The sequence below is a fragment of the Teleopsis dalmanni genome, chromosome 1 (genome assembly GCF_002237135.1).
Source record: "Teleopsis dalmanni isolate 2A chromosome 1, ASM223713v2, whole genome shotgun sequence".
NCBI lineage: Eukaryota > Metazoa > Arthropoda > Insecta > Diptera > Diopsidae > Teleopsis > Teleopsis dalmanni.
The window spans coordinates 161,842,096-161,852,904 of record NC_051846.1 but is presented as its reverse complement, the minus strand read 5'-3'; the positions used below and the strand labels follow the sequence as shown (position 1 = coordinate 161,852,904).

The 10,809-nt window shown below is 27.9% G+C and overlaps 1 protein-coding gene across 1 annotated transcript in view; it reads right to left on the bottom strand.

Moving 5' to 3' along the window:
* LOC119669731 (GPN-loop GTPase 1-like) overlaps positions 1–10,809 on the bottom strand; it is a 109,350-nt gene that overhangs the window by 758 nt on the left and 97,783 nt on the right. The window lies entirely within an intron of this gene.

Below are 10,809 nucleotides of genomic sequence, written 5' to 3'. Positions count from 1 at the left end.
AAGGAGCGAGAGAAAGGGTCCGCTATATGTAAGTCAGTAAGTAACATGAGTACAAAATAGTTAGAAGGCTGGTATCACTAGAGAAATTATTTGCAGTTTATAATTATATAAATCAAATATATTCAAAAAAATATATTCAATCCAGCAAATGGAAATTTAATTACTTTCAAAATATTTATGATATTTAATGGTTTACTTAATAATAAACCATTAATAGTTTTCTACATATTAAATTATTTTTTAGGTACCATCCCAAATGATGAAAATGAAATAATTCGTAAAGGTGCAAATAAATCTTTTAATTTTTTTATTATTTTTTGTGAAATATTTTCTTTTTAGAGCACATAATCCTATTTGAAATCCAATCAGTTTAATATTTTAATATTTAAGGCAATTAGTTATTGACTAAAAGAAAGCGACATCAAATTTAATGAATTTTTTAATTATTTTTTTAGTATTGAAAACTTGCAAATATTTTTGCAGATACAAATTAAAATGTCGTGACTCGTATTTTGAATGGAATTTAATATAATTCGAATATTACTCTTATCTAAAATTAATATATTTATTATAACTAAATTGTTAAGTTTTTTTCATACTCAATGACTGAATATTTTGTTAATATTATGTGTAAATAAAATATATTTTTGCACATTTAAATCAGTATATTTCAATCTTCATACATTGACCCAACATTCAAATGAATTTCTAACTCATTTGCCATACAAGTTGGTAGCATACTTAAATGGCGTTAACCATGTTCGTGTTCTTGCATGCATGTTTATGTCCCTTCGTGCCTTTTCCACTGCTATGTGACACTGCAACACTCAGTCAGCAATAATAATAAGTACAACAAGAATCCAAAATAACAACTCAAAACAAGTGATTATCGTCTTACGTCACGAATTACAAAACGTGACCAAAACCTCAGTTGAACGCCCCAAACCATTGAGCACACAAAGAGAGAAGATTAAAAAATAAAATAATAATAAAGAAAAATAGAAAAATAGAAAAATAGAGAAATAGAGCTCGTAGAATTTGAAAGACCAAAATTTCAAATTCTGCTTCCTTAACAGCATTAGCCTCGGAGTTAAGCCAATTTTAAGGTCACAGATACACTATAAGAAGAATAAGAAGAAAAGACAGCTCTTCTGTTAAGCTTATCTAAGTGTAAGATTCTAGTCAAATGGCGACAAAAATAAGGCGCTTCTTTTGGTGTTTATTAATTTGAATTTTGTTTCCATACTAAACATCACACGTTCTGGATACTTTTTTCGTATAACAAAGTGTAAGCAACAGCATGTGAAAAGGACTTAAAATCTCATAATCTTACATATGTAAAAATGTTTACATAAACACCAGTATCCATGCCAGCACGTGATTGAAAAATCATTAGTTCCACTGCAATCTACTGTACCATAGTCGAATGCAGTTCACACTGAGATGATGGTTTAAACACTTTTGTAGTCTAATACGTTTAGCAGATGTTCAGTATTAGAACAAATTCTCACTTCACAATGTTCAGTTATTTCTATATATATAATATAACAAAAAGGCATATAGTATATGTAATTAAAATAAATCAATATTTAAATAATTTTATTAAATTATTATTAATAAATAAATTTTGTTTAAATTGACACAAAAGTTGTACACAATTTAATATACATTAAATTAATATAATATTTATAAGAATAAGAGTTTTGTTTTTAACATAAGTCTAAGTCTTTGTTTTTAAAATTTAAAAATCTAGGTTAGTTAAGAGTGGCAGCTTTGTACCCAAGAAAGCCCACTTGAGTCCATTGTGGTTCCACAGAACAGATGTTTGTTCATACATAAAGTAAATGTCAGTATACGACCAATCGCCGAAAAAGGCAACGACTCCTTCATTAGGTAAATATAAACCAACTTGACAGTTCTATAAACTTGGCTGAGAGATAATAGCTCGGTCAGGTCGGTAAGAAAAGGGACCTCTAGGATTTTTGATGTTCTTCTAGCTAAAAATGGGTACTAACGCGCGTGATGGATAACAGTTTTTTTATATCCTTAAAGTCACAACCACGACAAAAGTCATTATAGGGTAAACCCAAACCCAGTTTTTGCATTAAAACCCTATTTTTTTGCAATAAATATGGCTTCAAGGATGGCATAAATATTGCCACCATTCTTCCAATGTTTCAAAAGTTGCTGGTTTGTTGGCATAAACTTAACGTAACCCCACATAACATAAAAAGTAATCGAGAGGCGTTAAATCGCACACGAAGGTGCCAGTTAACAGGACCACTTCTGGATAAAAGGTTGTTACCAAATTGATTTCTAAATAAATCGATTGTTAAACTCGCTGTATGACAAGTTACGCCGTCTTATTGGAATATAATATCGTCGTTATTTAACTGATTAATTTTTGGAAACAAAAATTCAGTCAGCATGGTTCGATAGCACTTTTCATTTACATTTCTTCTTTCCATAGAAATAAGGATCGATGATACCGCTAGTGTATACACCACACCAAACATTCAATTTTAATGGATGTAATTGTGATTCGTTAACTGCTTGAGGATTATCTTCGCTCCATATTACTTTATTGATATACCTATTTAACCAAAAAAGAGCTCAGTTACTAAACACAATTCTTCGATAGAAGTTCTCTATAAACTTTGTCATCAAATTAATTTTTTTCAAAGTAGATTTCCACAATTTGGAAGTGTTGTTCTATGTTAAATATTTCATGATGAATTCTCAAATCTTACTGAACAGAAGTGTCAACACAGTTTGACATTCTCAGTTGTATGTATCTATATCGATAGTTCTCCTCTTGCTAAAAAAACACCCGTCATTATGATATAAGAGATATTCATGAATATTTAATAATAATGATATATATTTTATTGAGTGACGATCTAAAAATATAAAAACAACTTTATTTCCCTTTTTTTTAAAATTTTAATACTTCTTTTTTTGTTTTTCATATTTAAAGATTGTTCTTTCTGGAGATTTTTTCCTTCCTTATGCTATATATCGCATTTTTTCTATAGTATAAAATTATTAATCAAATAAATAACATAAATTTTAAAATAGTTTATGAAGTGTCTATAATTTTTGCAGTTAGTCAGTTTTTTAGTAGCGGCAAACCATAAATAATTAATAGTTACTACTAGACTTTATAGTGCATTTTCTTTTAACAGTACAAACACGTGAAGTAAACTTATTTAATTTTTTGACATAATTTATTGCATTATATTTATATATTTTTATAACTTCACTTCTATGTAAAAATTATTGATTACACAACAAAAATCAATTACTAAGATTTTTTAAATTTTTAGCAAAAAAATCACAAGAAAATTCTCTTCTGTGCATATCGACCGAAACATTGTAATAGCCATGATTTTGGCATATTTATGTTCAACCTCAGGTTTTCAATTAGCCCTTTAACACCTACTTAATAATATATAGCCATATATTTTTATAGCTTTCAACGTTAAAAATAATTCCTTTAACTAAGTATTTGTTCAAGTATATTGGCTGTTGGGTTAAAACTTTAGAGATGCTTTCTTTGTGTTCAGAGTATTTCATCGAGATATTTTCACTGTTTATCTATGGAGCTAGTTGAAGTGCAATGAACTTAATAAAATGTTAAACTGAATATAGATTGCAAAAAATTTAAAATAAATAGTACAGTACCCATAAAAAAATAAGATGCTTTACATCTATCAAAAATTTCTAACTTCAGTACAATTTTAATTTTTTAGCTAAATTCTTATATACTAGAATTTCTAGATATAGACATAAGTCCACTAAACAACAAATAAAAAATAAACCTCAATAAATAATATTGTTTATAATTTTCATTAAGTTTTCAGTTTATGTTTGCATTTAATAATAGTTGAAGTTAATGTTCTAAACATGTCTAGATCATTAGGAGCAACATATTTCAGTTGAAGAACATTGTAGCCGCTTGTTTTAGAATTTTTCTTTTATTTTTTTTTTTTTTCTTATCGTTGGTTTACGATTCACTTTTCGCTGCTTTTATGGATCAACAAAACATTTGCTCCTACCAAAAACAGCTCAGCAATGATGCCATCAGCTGCAGTTCAGCATATTCACAGTATGAATGTGCCGATAAGCAACTGCTTTTCTCAGCGAAACTGCAATTTTGCATATATTTTCATGTTTTTATTTAAGTTACTGAACCATGGCAGCGTCAACCGACAGTGGACTTTTTTCCTGAATTACTGTTTTTTTTCTGTGTTTTATTTTGAAAAGTTCGAAATATTTCACTCCTGCTGTTGAGGTCTTGGCCTTTTTGTTACCATCGTGCTGCAAATTGTTTGACTATAATTTTTTTATATATAATTTTTTTCTAGATCTAGTCATGTTCACTTCTTAGTTGTGCAATCTTCTACTCTGCATAAATATTTCAAGATACAAAAAAGTAAATACTTAGTATGCAACTCACAAATAATTGTGACTCTAAGGAAGTTGACGTGAAATTGCGATTTTTTTTAGTTAAAAAATATGTTCAACGGTGTGAACATGAAAAATTGTTCTAAATTGTAATAGAAAACACAAAGTTACAAGCAAACTTACTTAATATATTTTTATTATCTTAATTTTGTTATCTTTAGAGCTTTATTAAGTTAGAATACTTAATTTTTGCGTTTAAAAATAATTCAAGAATGCTTAATAAAATTGAAATAAACATAATAGATGTACGTTTCAATTTACTTACATTCATATTTGTATACGTACACATATATACGTGAAAAAAATAGCAATAATACTGAGAGCAGCTTCATTATTTAAAATACAACAAAATAAGTAATTTATTTTAATACGTCATCTGTTGCATTTTCAAAAAAACTAAAAGGTAATAGATAGATATATATGCTATATATTACACTTTAGTTTCGTTAATAGAATTTGGTTGATTGTCATGGCAGATCATTAAATAAGTTCCATATACCTTAATTAGTGACTTTGTTACCACATTTCTCGCAAAAAGTCCTAATATAGAAGACTGCATAATTTAATAGATCTCTAATCTGCACCAATAAACAGTTTGATAAACTATCAAAAAGTGTCTTCCTGAAAACCTATCTCTTCTGCACACCAAAGTCGGTCATTCACAGAGAAAATGTATTATGATTTCTTTTTCCTGCTAGTTTCCACAACTTTTGCAGTGAGGATTATGAGGAATGCGCAGTTTCCTTGCGTTAATTCTTATACACGAATGACCAGAAAGAATTGCAATAAATCTTGCAATGCTCACGCGGTCTTGTGGAATTTAATACAATTCAGAAATATAAAGTTATTACTTCAGACTCTGGAGCTAGATCACAGAGTTAGGATTACGGTTGGACAACTTAGAAATTTGAAGGTGTTACTTTAGTGATTATTCTGTGATTCAGTAGGAATTCATTTCAAAGATTAAAATATTTAATAAATATCTTTGGCGAAGTGTGCCAAAGCACCAAACACCAATTAATAGAAAAAGACTCTTCCGATTACATAAGTTAGGGATCGGTTACACGGCTAAAGTAGCCATTAAATCATAATATCTAGTGATGTTCAAAAAAATCTGGGTAGATGAAGAGCCTAGTGAGACCTCACGATTTCTTCAATAAAATTGGATCAGTTTAGTATTATTTATCGATCAATGCTGATGGACAAATGCGTGTATGAAATATACGCAATGATGTTAGTCTATGCCGATTATAATGGTCTCTATATAATGGCCATTAAATCATAATATCTAGTGATATTCAAAAAAATCTGGGTAGATGAAGAGCCTAGTGAGACCTCACGATATTCTTCAATAAAATGGAATCAGTTCAGTATTATTGTTCGATCAATGCTGATGGACAAATGCATGTATGAAATATACGCAATGTTGTTAGTCTATGCCGATTATAATGATCTCTTTACCTATTTTGAAGATTCTTTTGGTCTGTAATGTAAACAACGTTTTATTTGTGGTATCACAACGAATCATTATATGTACTCAAAAGGGTTTTGGCGTACAAGGCTGCCACTCCAACATAACGTATTCGAATTTAGCCTGCTTGACATTAGAAATCTAGATCCACTAACTAAGAATTGGAAGTTAGCAGTGAAATTCTAGAAATTACTATAGGCAAATTTTAGTAACTCAATAGCCTACTTACTTTGACTTTAGCGCAGTCAAAATAACAATTTATAAGCTAAATGGCATACCCTCATTTAGCCACAATTTTTCAGATGATTTCAAAGAAAGATGCGATGAAGATGCTATATTATTTATATACCATATTTATATACCGCTTTTAATTTGAGAGGCACTAGTTCTAAGTCTAGCACTTGCAATCCAACAAATTATAAATGAATTTGTTGTTATAAATAATTTGAATATTTCCTAAAATTACTAATGATAAGTACTTGGCAATACTCGAAACAGCGTTAAGTGCTCAGGCATATTTCAAAAAATTAACTAAAAAATTATTGTTATTATTTCTTCATTACTTTTCGAACCCTTCTAATTTGATTATTTTTTCATAAGTACAGTAAGTATAAGTAATAAATAGAAATAAGAAATAAATAATAAATAAATATTTCAAAGAAATATTAATAAATATAAGTAAGAAAATATAAGTTTAATTTTATTTATAATTTATTAAAATACAGTTTTCCGAAGCAATCTGCAATAAGAAACTAAAAATATAAATCTTACAATATCAGTATAAAGTCTGCAATCTAAAATAAACTTAACATTTTACTTAACACTTGCCTTGTACTTCTCAGAATACAAACTAATAAATAATACATTATGCGTTAACTGCGTAAACAATCAATAATAGTACATGGCATTAAAGGAAGCCCTTCACATAACCCTTTCACAAGCATTGTCAAAATATCTGCCGCCTATTGATGCAACACCGAACATTTTCATTTAAGATGCTTAATACGTTTATATGTAAGAAACGAAATTAGCATAAATAAACCTAAGATTGAGTGAAATATCCTTGTTCATTAATAGTGCTGAGTGTCTGCAATGAAGACTATTTTGTAATTCAAAATAGTCTGCACATTAGCATGTGTGGATTCACACATAAATGCGTCAGTAGGACTATTATTAGCGTATTTCTCAAGAATTTTAATAAAATATATATTGGGACTATATAAGTCAATGTTGAAGAAAAAAAAATACAGTTGAAGGCCAATTGAGTTTGTATGTTAAAATTATTTTCAAAAAAAACAATAAAATAAAAAAATCATTGCAGATGCTTAATTAGCATAAAACTATTTACACACCTACAAGATCTGGGATAATAATAAACATAACTTGCATTCCTATATTACTCGTTGATGATTCATATGAGTACTGAAAGCTTTGCATCAAATACTATATACTATACATATGAATATTATGCCTTTTATATATGAATATAATGTAATATATATGAATATATATGAATGTATATATGAATCTTTTGGTATTTTAAAATTTTGATCTTTTTGTGGTGAAACTGAATTGTATTTTACAACCGCAGTTACTTTCTAACATTTAGTGTAATTAATTATTCCACTTCAATCCATATTTTAGGCATAATTTTCAACAGTTGCTGCTATATTTTTGTTAGCAACATATAAACTTTGCCCGACATTTTCGCACTTGTTATCATTTTCCGTTCCACTTTCATTGGCGTTTCCGTTTCACTTTGCTCTTATTGCTGCCTTTGGCTATCTTGGGTGTTGGCTACTAACAGCAACTTTAGTTTAATCAACAGTCAACAGCTGAAAAAGCAATTTCAACGTCTGCCTATAACAACAACATATGAGTACACAACAAGTACAACAATTAAAAAGTCATTTATATCGTTCGGTGAAAAATTGAGCTCGATTTGTAGCGCGAGACTATCAATTAACTTGTATCTTATTATGCAGCATGTGTGTATCTAGATAACTATTAGTAGCTACGTACAAGTTTATATATTCATTTATGAGCTTAAAAGTATTTATTACAAATTGTTATATTTGTCATAAATAACGGAATGTTAAGTTGGTTTGAAAATGGTAGCAATTATGCGGGTTGCTCTTATTGTCTTTCCTAATGGTTATGTCGATTAAACTTCAGACGATTTTAATTATTACGGGTATTTTCATTGCAAAAACTGAACTGAAAGAAATTCAGTACTAAATGAAATATGGCACAACAAACGGTAATTTATAGTCTAAATAGCATTTTTATTACTTTATTTAGCATAAATAATAAATTATGCGGACTTTGAAAAAAATTATTAAAACATATGTTACTTATAGTTGCAAGCTTTATACTACCATTTACCACTTTAGCTCTAGTCTTTTATAAATATTATGTATTAAAACTTGTTCCTTAGAATTTTTTACACTCGTATGATGTAATCAGGAAATCTAAATTGTTGTTATTTTTCTTTGCTTATGTAACAGAATTTCTTTCGCAATTTGTCACTCAGATACTAAGTGAATTTGTATGTGAAGATTATTTTAATTACAGGAATGATTGTTCTCAACTGGGGTTCTCAATTATACAAATGCTAATCGTTGGAAAGAATTAAATTGAATTGGCCTATATAACATTAAATACTATTTTAAAATAAATTGAATTTTATTTTATTTTATTTTTTGTCAATAATTAAAAAAATTATTATTAAATTAAATAAAATAAATTGACTTTTTTTTATTTTATTTTTTTGACGAATCTTTTAAAAAATTTGAAAATAAATTAAATTTAACTTTATTTTATTTTTTTTGAAGAATTTTTTATTTTTTTATTTTATTTTTTTATTTTATTTTTTTGAGGAATCTTTTCAACAATTATAAAATTAATTTAATTTAATTTTATTTTTTTTGAGGAATGTTTTAAACAATTTTAAAATAAATTAAATTTTATTCTATAATTAATTCTACAACGTCGATTTGAAAGGTAGGAAAAGGAGATCTTTTAGAATGGTTCCCCAGTTTTCAGTGATTTGTATGTAAACCTCTGTACGGGGTATCTCAATAAGAATTTTGGATTTCTTTTCAACGGAACGTGGCCAGATTGCATACAGATCTTTTTTCAGTAGAGAAAGAACTCAGTAATAATTTGCATGATGTTAGCGATACGCCCAGATTATTTAGGTGTTTCAAGTGCGGTCCTGAAGCACACTTTCTGGCTAGCTCGTCTGCTCTGTAATTGCAGAAAATATTCCTATAACCGGGAACCCAGATTAGAGAAATATTGAGCTGCGTCGACATTTCGTTTAAAGATGTGTAGTAGTCAAAAACCGTCCTAGATGTGAGGTTTCCTAGCGGACTGTTTGAAATATATTTACATAAACAACTATTAAGATGGGCCAAACTGTTTTAATCCATTAATTATTTTTTAATTGAACGATTTTAAATTCAATAGCTACTTTTCTTGCATATTAGCTTGCTAGCGAACTATTTGATAAGATATGATATGTTGATCTGTTCAAAGTAACAATGGCTAAACAAAGGGTTTAGTTTATATTTAACATTAAGAACTTTAATATGAGTGATTTTCTGGTTTTCATTTGTAGGGAATAATGTTGTCTATTTCCAATTTTCCATTAAAGGAAAATTGGTATATAAAAAATATACTTAGGTAACTTCTATAAATGTACTATACATTATTATTAAATAAAATGTTATTTTCAAATAAACAATTATTTTTTACCTTCAATCTCCTTTAAGTCTTCACTTAAGGAATTCATTATAATGTATACAGAAATGTGTATAATAAAAATAAATTTTTAATTATTAACTCTAATATTCAGACTATTAATTTCTGTTTTATATTATAATTACCTCATACATAAAAACCGCATACTTTATTTTTACTATTTGGAATTTTATCTTCATGCAGTTAAAACGAGTTCACTTAAATCTAAAAGAAATTATATTTTTCATGAATTTTTTTAGCAGGTAATCGCTACCTCAATTATCATTCATTCGCTAATCATTTCATTTAATGGTGGGCGGATTTTACATTTTCTTAATTTGAGTAAAGAATTTAAAATTCAGCAACCTCCGTGTTAAGTATCCTTAAGTACATTTTAATATGGAACAACTCATTAATTTGTGTTCATAAAAATAGTATATACATTTAACAAGTTAATAACTTTTAATTTTAAATATATACCAAAACGTGAGTTAAACAATTTAATATACGTAAAAATTGCACAAAAAATAAACCTGTTAATTTCTTTATTCTTATACAGTTTAGTAACTAGATTTCGCTTAAAGTCTTAACACTTTACTTAAGTTAGTTGATCTAACTTTATAAAACAGGCATAAAATACTAAAATACTAAAATACGTTAGAAAGCAACTAAAAACGCCCATAAACACGCCTTGTTTTATTTTCCCAATTGCATTTTATTTTTTATATTTATCATCTTTATTTTAATTTAGTTAGTACTTTTGCATTTTTTATTTTAAGTTTTTTTATTTTCATTTTTCTTTTATTTAAACGTTATTTATTTTTTTGAAGGCGTGTTTACAAGTTTTTTCTCTTAATTTTTCCAAGCGATTTCCATCTAACAAAACTACAAGAATGGTCAAATTCCAAAGTAAATGTTGTATGTAGTTAACTATGAGGCTGCCAGCATTTAGAGGCTTTTAAAAGTGGTTCAACGAACTGGCGCAAATATTGCGCATTAGTAGACGCGTTTACTAAACGTGAACTTCCTCAGCATACCAAAGTGTACTTGTATCCAGAGTACATAAAGCTAGCTAAGTAAAATAATTGTGAAAATAAATAAAGAAAATAAAATAAAACTACTACACT